This window comes from Vidua macroura, chromosome 5, assembly GCF_024509145.1.
Source record: "Vidua macroura isolate BioBank_ID:100142 chromosome 5, ASM2450914v1, whole genome shotgun sequence".
Classification (NCBI taxonomy): Eukaryota; Metazoa; Chordata; class Aves; order Passeriformes; family Viduidae; genus Vidua; species Vidua macroura.
The window spans coordinates 42,563,771-42,574,452 of NC_071575.1; the positions used below are offsets into that span (position 1 = coordinate 42,563,771).

Consider the following 10,682-nt stretch of genomic DNA (forward strand, 5'->3'; position numbering starts at 1 on the left):
GCCCTTCTTCATTATTTATGGGTTTAGCCTAAGGAAAGAATTTAGCACCTGAATCCAAAATGCTTAGTGAAGTCTCTTTAGATTAAAAAAAAAAAAAAAAAAAAAAAAGGAAAACTGATTGGTCAAACCCTTCATGTAAACTCTATTTCCCTCCAGGCCTTCATCCTAAGAATGTGTGACCCATAAATAGTTAAGCCTTGACAAGTTTAGTGACTTTCTGTACCAGCAGTAACGTTGACCTGCATCTTCACCCCTGCAACAGCTGGTGACACCTCCTACTTGTAACAGCCAGGGAACAGCTCTTCAGCTCTAAGGACCACTGATATAGACGGGCCACAGCCATGGAATATTCTTAGCCTTGGGCCTGTGCCTGGGACAGTATCCTTGGATCCCAAGATATAGTAATGAGTTTCGATTTTCTTTATATTTCAGTTAATATGTTTGAACTAATGAAAGAATGTTGAAGCCCATTATGTTGTTTTCAGAGCTTGTTACTGAGGCCATCTGTTAAAGGTTCTGAGGTGTCATAGACAGGACTTTTAGGTGTATTCAAGGTGGAAGACTTGCTGGATTAGTGCTGGAGGAGGTAGAAGGTTTGCAGGGTGGAGAGAACTCTGGGTGGGAAATGGCCCTTGGTTCTTGCAATGCCAAGCATTTTCCAGAACAATAAGGGGGCACATGTGAAAACCATGCCATAGAGTATGTCAATTATTAAGCAGAATGAATGGTTGAGTTCAGGGTTTGAGCTTGCTTTCTAGTCCTACTTTATTCAGCAGTGTAGACATAGACAAATGAGATAAGGTTTTACTACTGGGTCATTTTCCCCTAATCCAAAAAGTGTTCAAACATGAATAGGTAAGGAGATAGAAGCAGATAACATCAGGCTGGTTTCAATAACAAGGACTGGGCAAAGGTAGCACAAAAGGCTTGGTTTCCCCATTCACAGCTGAAGTAAACTATTCTTTTACCCTCTACTACACATACATGTTTAGCAGATTTTTTTTAGAAAGGGAATGCTGTAGGGACACCAGAGCAGAAATGGAAATTAGAAGAGGAAACCAGATCACAGAGGTGCAAAGAGAGAACTATGAATGTGTTATAAACCCAGAACAACAGAAGTAAGTAAACAGAAGATTTAAACAGGACTTTCATAAATACAACAGATTGCAATGACACCTTCATCCTAGGCCCACAGTAGATCTTTGGAAGGTCTATTGACGTCAATCCTATGGTATCACATTTTTTTCGGTATTTGTTTTAAATAGCAGTTCCAAGGAATAAATTAGTCTAGAGATACGTCAGTAAAACAGAACAGCTTCTACACAGATACATTCAAAATATAAGCATGGAAATATTGCCATTTAGTTCATTCTTTATAGATTTTTTATATTATCACTTAATTCTAAGTCATAATTTTGTATCTTTCAAATTTACAATTCCTACCATTAGTATCATTTGTGAGTCTTTGACTGAAAATTACTGTAGTCAATTTTTTAAGGGCAACAGAACAACAAGAGATTTTGCAGTTGGCAGGTTTCTGAAACAAATAATATGATACATAAAAAAAAATCTAATTATATTAATTTCAATTAATTGTAACTATATTACAATTTAGTTGTAATAGTGTTTTTAAAATACAGAACACTGTTGTTACTTCTTGAAAAAATCTCTTTTGTTGTAATTTTCCTCACAACACTCCATGTTGATGGTTTGTGATGCATTTATTTAAAGGAATGTTAAATCACTTTTTAAAACATTATAGGTGATCATCACGTTACACACTTATACTATTTATTTCAATTAGACAAAGTTAATGCTGTGACTACATCCTCAGCCAAGTGCATTGACTGCAGTAGAAATGTGTATCTGTAAAGGGCTGAACTGGTAGGTCATTTTCCATGCCGTGCTTTTACCTTTCAGTTCCAGTATGATTTTTGAGACTTAGAATGAGAGGTACTTCACAGAATAATGGCCTAAAGTGAAGAAGAGCTGATCAAGCCTTTTGTCATTGAAAAGTAAATCATTGGCCTGCTGGTTTTAGAATCTCATGGATATGGCTTTATAGTGTCTCTCTGAGAAATGTTATTTCTAATTTTTCAAGAGGATAAGCAAATCTGTAAGAAATGTTTGCAGAGAAATCAAAATCCCAGGCTAGGAAGGAGGGATAAGATATAACTGTAACACACTTGATTCCTTTGATGATCCCCCACTATAACTCTCTCTTACTTCTGGCAAGAGCACTGACCTATTATTTTTTAGTGAATTGACAGCCATATAAAGCTGCAAAGGTACTGAATCAAGTACATTATTTACTAGCAAAGATGACAGTGGAAAAAGCTTGAATGACAGCTCTAGAATGACAGCTCTAGGCTCTGCATTACCATCTAAAGATGAAAATCTGAGGACAAATCTATGATAAGGGCTTTGTACCTTAAGGACTTCTCTTTCAGAACAAAGCCCAAAGGGCTGCAATCATGTACTGATGAGCCTGAGAAATCCACATCTCCTTCGTGACTAGGAGAAAAGATGCTGTGCTGCATCTTCCAATGGCCAGTTACAAGCACAAATCCCAATAAACTTGACTTAAGTAGACTGTGTGTATACTGTAATAAAAGGTTTTTAAAATGTCTTGCTTAAAAAGATCTCTGATTTGCATAGATGAGGTGATGATGATCAGCCTTAGCCACACAGTCCAGTAATTTATTAAGAGTATGGATTTTGTCCAGATTCTGCTTGCTACTATTTTGTGAGTTGCTGTCCTGGAGACTCTAAATCCTGAGGAAACTAAATTAATTTCCTCAACTGTCTACAGTTCTCTACCTCATTCAACAGTGACAAATATTGATCCTATGCACTATAAAACCACGTTTTTTTGGTTTTGTTTTTTTTTTATATGAAAGAACTCCATCCTGGAACTAAACAGCTTGCTGCTAGAGTTGTTTGGGTGTTTTGGTGGGTTTTTTTGTTTGTTTGGTTTTTTTTTTGGTTTTTTTTTTGGTTTTTTGTTTTTTTTTTTTTTGTTTTTTTTTTTGTTTTTTTTTTGTTGGGCTTATGTGATATTTTGAGATAGCAAGAGAAACTGCCTTGTACTGTAATCAGGCACTTTCTACAGGTGGTATTATTTGACAGTGAAACTTGGAAAACCTTTCTCTGTCCTTGCATCTTAAAAGGCAGGGAACATGTTCAGATGAAGTATACAAATATGATTGTGGATGAAGCGAGAAGGGCAAAATGCGCTGACAAGGACTGGATGGGGTTGCTCTAAGTTTTGGTGATGACATTTGCTTTGCATTAATCCTTTTCACCAAGGACAGAACATACTTCATACAACAGATTGATTCAGGGTGTTTGGGAGACTGTGAATCCCTCGTCAAGACAAGTGTGAATCATTTTTGTGAGAGGAATAAATAGGAAAGGGACAGCTGAGCATCAGAGAAATGTTTCTCTGAGAGGCAGAGAGCCACATTCAACGTTGTCCTCCTCTGTGTTATTTAGAGCAGAAATTAAAATGTTGGTCTCATTCTGGATTTAAGAGCAGAAATACCATTTTGAGAAACAACAATGAAGTTAAATTGGTATTATGTATAATTGTGTAAATAAGCCTGGTTATGCAGTAGCTGTAGTTTAAGTAACTGCCATATTTCCAAGTTACTAGGAATGAATATCTGAATGTAGATATTTTCCATGATGACGTAAATGTTTCATGCCTAATTTTCAAGTAGTTGTGGTAAAATGACTGACATTTTTCCTGTTGATGTGACTGGATTCTTGTAGCATTCTTTTGTTAGCTGGTAAATCAGCTGAACAATCCATCATGCATCACAGGTTTTTGGTCATACCCAAAGAAAGCATTTCAATGGATGTCTCTCAGTAAAAAAAGGAATGGCCATCTTGACTTCAGAAATGTAAGGCAAAGCTTTTGTTTGTTTCTTCAGTAAGATAAGTACATTCTACAAATAGTCTTGATTTTTGCCTCAAAGATAATAAATTTACCATTATCTTCTAGAAGTTTCTTATTTTGTAATTTAAATTTGAATTTCATTTTTAAGGAAAAAGTGTAGGGGATCACTAACAGATGAACCCATATTTATTGAAGAAAATTTTGAAAACTATAAAAACAATAATTTATATCCAAATAGTGCCTGATTTTTCTGCTTAACAAGTATCAAGATCGATTCCCAAAGTTGTAATTTCTATCACTATAAACTATATTAATGAAATAATTATATATTATAAAATTGGTGAATGTAAATCTTCATGTTTACCTCTATTATTTTATGGTATAACTTTTTATAAGTATATTTTCTAATATGGTAATGGAGCTTGGTAATCATCAAAATAGCACTATGCCAGATGGGTAATTAATGAAACAAACAAAACCAAACAAAAACAAAAAACCAAACCAAACCAAAGAACCAAACAAAAATCAAACTAAGGGACAGGTGCTTGGATAGAAACATCTATGAAATAAATGTTTACATAGTACTGAATTTGAAAAACAATTCAAAACCATTTAAAAATTTTTGTTTATGAAGTATTTCCACACAATAAAAGCTCACACTTGTAGGTGAATGAATGTTGAAAAACTGCAGATGAAATTCAAGACTGATAATAGCATAGAAATGCACATAGAAAGAAAAACCAATCTTAGCTATGGATACAATCACATGCATCAGTGTAACTGTTTCCACATGAAAAGAGATCTGGGAGGTTTCTGTGGTCAGTTCCTGATAATCTGAGCTTGGTATAGAGCAAAGCAGGGAACATAAATATACTAATGTGTAAAAGTGAAGTGTAAAAGTGGTATATGCAGATTGCAATTATTTTGTTAATTTCTGAAAATACAAACACGTAAATACAATACAAACACATAAAACTGCCAAAACTGTAAAGAGCATGGAGAAGGGTGTATGGCATCATGAGGTAAAAAATGCTTAGGACAATGGAAAATTAAATTAAGATTTTTTTTGTATTTCAAATTCTGATTGCTTTCCCTTCAGATATGTTATTTCCAGAGCATGTGCTTGGCATATTTTTATCAAAAGGACAAATAATTTAGTATATTCCAGGGTGAGCTTCAGGATTGTATATATTTTTTCTAAAAAAATGTTTGAAAACTAGACACTAAATTTAGTCTTAACTATCCACCTTAGCTATGCCATCTAGTCAACTGGGAAAAATAGACGCTACAGAAAAGGTTGAGCTCACCTTAATATAGTAATCCAAAATTGCTCCAGTGAGTTGTCCTTGAGGTGTCTAGTTTCATCCATCAATTCTAAAGATGGCTTAGAGTGTCTAACTCAGCTACAGTAATGTACTACTGGTATTTCTGCCATACCTGTTTCTGCCACCTCTTTGGCCTACAGCACTGTCCTGAAGAAATCTTCTATAATGATGGAAAGTTGATCAGCTTTCACGTCACTTCTGAGATAGCTAACTTGACTGTTGGCCATTATTTTATCCTATAAGCCTTTAACTGAGGAGCAATCAACTTGTTAGCAGTTTATAAAAGAAAAGCCTGGAAAAGCCCCAAAACAATCAGTTAGGGCTACTGATTGAACAAACTTCTAGCCCAAGCACTAGCAACGAGGGAGGAGAGTTTGCATACTGTATCACTGCCTACCTCTCTGCAATGTACACTTATTGCAAAGCTTCTGCTGTTCCAAGAGTAGTTAGTAATTACAGAAGAAAACAAATTTTCGGTGGAATGTGATGATTTGAATGGAATGGGAACACGTGAAATGCTAATAATATCTAAGAGGTCATGAGTTAGTGAAATTAAGTTTCTGTTTCCTTGCAGATCATGCTGATTTCCTACCCTTGAAAAAATCAGAATGCTTAAATCTGACAGCAACGAATTGTTTGTAAAGATGCAATTAAGGTTCAAAGCCAGCTGTAGCCAAAATACTGCAGTGTATATGTTTATAGGAATTTTCTGCATGATTTTATCAGTTGAGCCTGTAGTATTTCCAGTTTTATTGTTACCTGAGAAATCCATTTCCAGTATAGTTTGCTCATGACAGTGCTCACCCATTGTAAGCACATAAGATTTGTCCTTCAGACACTGCATAACCTTCCTGTCAGTTTTTGGGATGATTTAATAAAATCATTGTTGACTTTAGCATGCTTAATGGTCTGGAAAATTTTTGTATTAACAATTTGCATATTCCTAATGAAAGCACTGTGAGGTATTTTACTGTCAGCTGTTTGCCAGTCAGAAATATCACCTTGCAACATTTGCACAGAAAAGTTTGGGTTTTTTTCCATGTGCCCTGATTATATGTTTTTTCTTCTTGCTATTTTTTGCTTAGCATTGAGGCTGATGGGAAATGATGTGCATAAATAAGCCTTTTCTTTTATATTTTTGCATAAGACAGTAAGGTGGCAAACTTGAACCTTCTATGTTTAATAGCACAAGTCCAACTTAAAAATACAGGAATTTGATGTGGTTCAGTGAAAGCATACTCATATATTAAAGGAGAAAAATAAAGGTATCAGGACTAAGTGCAGATTTAGATACAGAAGACTATTCAGTAGAGTTAATGAACATTACCCTTTTATTCTTAAGCGCTGAATGTAAGAGTTATTTTATTCCAGGCCATTATTATTGTCTGTATCCAGCATAAACTGTGGAAAATATACAGTGATTTGCATTTTATAAAAGAAAAGTTATGTTTGTGTTAGAATTAGAAATATGAAATATCTAGTAATTTCACTCTTGGAGTGAAGTTGGTATGGCAACTATTATATTTGGTTTTTATTAAGTAGGAAAGATTATCTTTCATCTTAACAAATCTCTTGCACTTTACTTTCTAATGAGACAAAATTCCTTCCACAGCAAATTTGGTTGTAAGTTTTGTCAGTAGAAGCCTGCCCTATTTAACATTGTTCTTTCTGGACCTTCTCTGTCTTGAGGTTATTACAGAATGCTATAGTTTTGTTTTGTTTTTTGGGGTTTTTTTTTGTCACATTATTAGTACTGTATCAGTACATATGACATTAACACTGGAGTTAGAGAAAGCAAAAAAAGAAAATAATTTTTTTTTTCTTCCAAGAAGCTAGTGCACCATCCTGAATTCAGAACTAAAATCTGGGCACTCAGCAGAACAGAAGAGGATCATTCTGAGGAACCAGATTATTGCCAAGTTCAAATCAATCAAAATAATTTGAAATAACATACATGCCAGATTTTTCCTTATGGAAATGTTTTTCTTTTCCAAGGTGAGACCTGTTCATGCTCTACTTACTAATATTTTTTTAATCTTTTTGCCTCTTCTCTCAAATTAATACCCAAAACATGAGACAATTGTACAAGCAGAAAAGGTCTGTCTTCACATCTCCTGTTGCAATTAATTTTCCACATATGTATAGATAATAACTGAAGAAGAGAATTCACCTTTACTGTGGTTCTTCACAGGGGTGAATTTTAGTTGCAGAACACTTAGTTTCCTTCTCTATAGCAAGAATTTATGTTATTTATATGAAGAGAAGAAACTGCATGCAGATATTAATGTTTTAGGCAATAACCTGGCATGTACAAAGGACAAGTGAGTTCAGAAAAGTCTCCACATTTTCAGTAAATACCAGACAGGTTCTTGAATCTAAGGATCCCTTTTCAGGCTGATTATCCACAGCCTCCCAATGTTCAGTACTTTGTCAATAGTCCATCACATGGCTGGGTGGCATAGCTCATGCTGAGTTTCTTCATCTTCTAAGATCAGGATAGTTAAACCTTTCCCGGGATCTTTATTTTCTTAATTTTTTTAGGAGTTTTCTCTGAACACCAGACATTCCCACTTCTTTTTCAGGCTTCTTTTTTTTCATACCCATATAACTGATGTATGGCCACCAATCTTCAACTTCCTATCATGCAAATAAAATATCCATTGAAAAAACAGACTGATCCAAATCTGTTTTCTCTCAGGTCCTGTGTTAAACAGACAACTACCCTTAGTTGAATTAAGTTACCCTTAATTTAATTCTAATAATTTCTTTCTGTCCTTGACAGACTGCTCCATCTGTACAACATACTGAAATACATGTGCTTCACAAGCATGGCCATGAAGAAAAGGTGGTTGACAAGTGTTTTCTTCTCCTTCCAAGGAAAAGCATAGTCAAGGGAGGAGCATAATTTGCCATGCCTCTCTTCAGAAGGAAGTTTACAGCTTTAGTTTTGAGTTAAAGAGCCAGTTAAACAGCTGAAAGACATGGAGTCCATAGCTCTGCCTGTTGTCTTGGGATGTGTGTATGTGTGTGTGTGTGTGTGTGTGTGTGTGTGTGTGTACCTGTTACAAAAGAACAGTGCTTGTTTTAAAAGCCTTTGGTTCTGTCACATATTTCCTAAACTGGACACACAGGTAGTTTCAATAAGAAATAATAGCTGTCTTCAAAATATTCAGTTGCTTAGCTTTTGATGAACTACAACATCAATTTTTCTTCTGTTTTTCTGAAAATTATTATTAGCAAAACTGAAAGCGAAAAATGAGACTGTGACAAATAAGGTCAGACTTGCTCCTAAATATAATTTGCTCTTAGCATGCTGGTATTACTGTTATGACTATTATGACGTTTCTATGAATAAATAGTTCATATTATAAGAAGATCTATTTCCATTCCAAGTGATACTTTTTCATTTTTTCCCTAGAAATATTCAGCCAGAACATGATTTACAAGTACTACTTAGTTTTTATGTTGCAGGGTCTTTTTTTCTGTTATATATTTACATGCACACATTCATACATGTATAAGCATACATATATTCATGTATAATTTTCTACAGTTTGAATTGGCAAATTTGAATTATGAAATCATATAACTACTGCAAATAGAGCAAGCAATTCTTTTTGCATCAAGAAAGACTCAATATACAAATTTATGATGATTATAAGAACATTCCTTTACAGTGAAAATATTATTATTTCAAATATTAAGTAACAGTGACAAGGTCCCCTTTGCAATGTAGCTTTTTATACTTCTTCAATCTTTCATAATCTCACCATTTTATGAAAATGCTGTCAAAGAAATGAATGCAGTAAGCTTTTAGGTAACCCTGGAATCACTATGTGTAGAGGTCAGAAGCAGACCAAAGGAGAGATATAGAAGTAAAAGAGAAAGGAAATCCTTATGTTCTTTCCACATATGAGGCTGTAGGAAGTATATGCTTGAATGAGTAAGAAAAATCAAGCTGCAGTGATTAGACATCAAAGGTATTTTAGAGCAGCTACTACAGATGGACGGAATTTCTGTAAACCAACAAAAGACAGGCAACCACTTCAAGCAGGCAGGTATAATCGCAGAGGAAAAACTGTGCCTCATAGAATATTTAGCCTTTTGCCATCATGAAAGTCATTCTTCTGTTTTCCAGTTCTGGATGGTGAATGCCATATTTTTATAGAGATTACATGGAACTGCAAATTTTCTAAGCAATTGGCTTTTGTGTCTACCTGCTCTTATACAGAAATACATCCATTCTTCCAAAAAGGTTTGGTGGCTTTTTCTTTCATAGGAAAACATTTCATTTAACAGGACAAACATTATATGTTTAAACAGGTGAATAAATATTTTACAGGGGAAATATGAAATAAGTTTTCCATTGGGATGGTCTGGAATAGTTGGAAGACCTTTATATTTACATTTACATAGCATCCTCTCTCTTAGTGAGTGGAGGGATTTTAATAGTCTCAGTTTACTGGTGATAAAGCTGTATTCTTTGAGAGAACTCCATATGCTCTATTAAGAGCATAAGTACAGAGAAAGAAAGTAACTCCAGATAAACAGGCTTTAGCATACAAAGTTTTCTCTTGTGTGTGGCTGTTTTGTTTTGTTTTCTGGTTTTTTTTGGTGGGTTGTTTGTTTGTTTGTTTGTTTGTGGGTTTTTGATGTGGGTTTTTTTTTAGTGGGTTGTTTGTTGGAGGTTTTTCCCTCACAGAAATTCCTTAGCAATAGAAGGGGTAACTCTGATGCTAATGAGGATTTCTATACTGGCAACAGGAAATATAGTGGTGTCAGAGTGCCTGTTTCCATAATGAGTTTTCTAGGGGACCAGTATGAAATTAAACTAGTTAGCAGTCACAGCCAGTGCATAGCAGGCTCCCCTAAGATTCCCTTTTCAATAAAAGCGGCCTGATCTCTTGGCAGTATCACTGGGTTCCATAGGAGATATGAAAGCCAAATCCATTGGGGAGTTTGTTGTTGAAATAATTTTTATCAAAACATTGTTACTGTTGTTATTATTGTCTCTCATAAGTGAGGACTAGGCCATCTTTCAAGTAGCAAAATATTCTGCACCATCTCACATTCTATGCATTTTCATGGTATAATTTAAAATTAAGAGTTATATCAAGAGTTTGACATAGAATACATTTTTTAATTCCTTTTTTTGTTCTTAATTTCTGTCCTCAGGCAAAAGTAAACAATACAGTTCAACACTGAATTTCCCACTGGATTATTGCAGTAACCTTTTAAAGTATAAGAAATATGTTAGAGCTCAGAAAGGCACCACAAAACTTTTCTACGTAGATATCATAGCGTAACATATTTTGATATATCATCTTATTTAAATTCCTATTTGGGTAACCAGATTCAGAATAACAAATTTCTTTGTGTTTTGACTGAGAATTTCAAGGCTGTCTGTGAGGTGAAGTGTGGGTGTCCTGCTGACAGTACTGGAGACTGCAGGGGCT

The 10,682-nt window shown here is 34.7% G+C and overlaps 1 long non-coding RNA gene across 1 annotated transcript; it reads left to right on the plus strand.

The window, feature by feature from the left end:
• The first annotated feature begins 999 nt into the window (after positions 1-999).
• LOC128807290 (uncharacterized) lies at positions 1,000-6,049 on the plus strand. The gene is made up of 3 exons (XR_008437102.1): positions 1,000-1,118; positions 3,826-3,905; positions 5,801-6,049. It is a non-coding gene; the product is annotated as an uncharacterized LOC128807290 (long non-coding RNA).
• The last annotated feature ends 4,633 nt before the right edge of the window (positions 6,050-10,682 follow it).